We start from the raw sequence: 720 nt of genomic DNA on the forward strand, positions 1-720 counted from the left end.
AGGAGGTAGTAGAGAGACTTTCTATGCTAAGAACCCTACTCCAGTCACACTCACACCTCTGGAGTGTCTTAAATGTTCTAAGCATTTTTGTCATCTCAAATTATGTACTTTGTCTTCTCTCATCTCTTATCATTTACCAAACATAAATGCATTCCCTTACTTTATTAAGAGTTCTGTTCTTGAGGTCCAGGAAATGACTCAGTGGTACTGCAATTGGGCCCTCATGGGAAAGGTCCTGGTTCACTTCCTGGTACCTCCTCGAACACATTGAACATTGAACATGCACACATGCCCATACCCAGGTCAGCTAAGACAGGGTGGACTGTGGCATGGGAACCCCATTGGGGGATGTCTCTCTCTAAATAAATAAACAAACTTTATTTTATTTATTATATTTTTAGGTTTTTGCCATAGGACACATGCACTTGCCAGAGACAGAGAGAAATTTTTGCCATAGAGCATGTGCACTCACCGGAGAAACAGGGAGTGACAGAGAGACAGAAAGAGAGAAATCATCTCCGAATGGAGATGGCCATGCTGCAATCCCTTCTCCTTCTGGGATTTTGGGCATGAACACATACGCATCCTGCGTGAGTTCAAGCCACTAGGTCCAGGACTCCAACTGTAGTTGGCCATGTGTAAGTCCAGTGATGTAACCATTATGCCATCTGCTGGTCTCACTCAACATGTTTTCCTTTCTTTTTTTCTTTTTTAGGAGAG

This window comes from Tupaia chinensis, unplaced genomic scaffold (assembly GCF_000334495.1).
Source record: "Tupaia chinensis unplaced genomic scaffold, TupChi_1.0 Scaffold000134_1, whole genome shotgun sequence".
In the NCBI taxonomy this organism is placed as follows: domain Eukaryota; kingdom Metazoa; phylum Chordata; class Mammalia; order Scandentia; family Tupaiidae; genus Tupaia; species Tupaia belangeri.